The sequence below is a fragment of the Eimeria tenella genome, genomic scaffold (assembly GCF_000499545.2).
Source record: "Eimeria tenella Houghton genomic scaffold, Eth_scaff2591, whole genome shotgun sequence".
Lineage (NCBI taxonomy): Eukaryota > Apicomplexa > Conoidasida > Eucoccidiorida > Eimeriidae > Eimeria > Eimeria tenella.
The window spans coordinates 3,977-4,178 of record NW_013542462.1 but is presented as its reverse complement, the minus strand read 5'-3'; the positions used below and the strand labels follow the sequence as shown (position 1 = coordinate 4,178).

Here is a 202-nt window from a genome sequence, read left to right as displayed (position 1 = left end):
TGCTGCTGCTGCTTGTGCTCCCGCTGCTGCTGCTGCTGCTGCTGCTGCAGCTGCGGGGCTGCTGGTCTTGTTTGTACCGGTACGCGAGCATAAGCTGCGTGGTTTATTTGATAAACCTTTTGGATTTGTCTCCTTCTAGAATGTCTTTAAATCAGCAGCATTTAAATGACATTTGCAACGACAGTTGTTTGGGGGGGGCCCT

General features: G+C 51.0%; 1 protein-coding gene across 1 annotated transcript in view; it reads left to right on the top strand.

The window, feature by feature from the left end:
- Positions 1-202, top strand: part of ETH_00037070 (uncharacterized protein) — a gene marked incomplete at both ends in the record, with an annotated part of 2,106 nt that overhangs the window by 378 nt on the left and 1,526 nt on the right. The gene's annotated exons all lie outside the window — the stretch shown is intronic.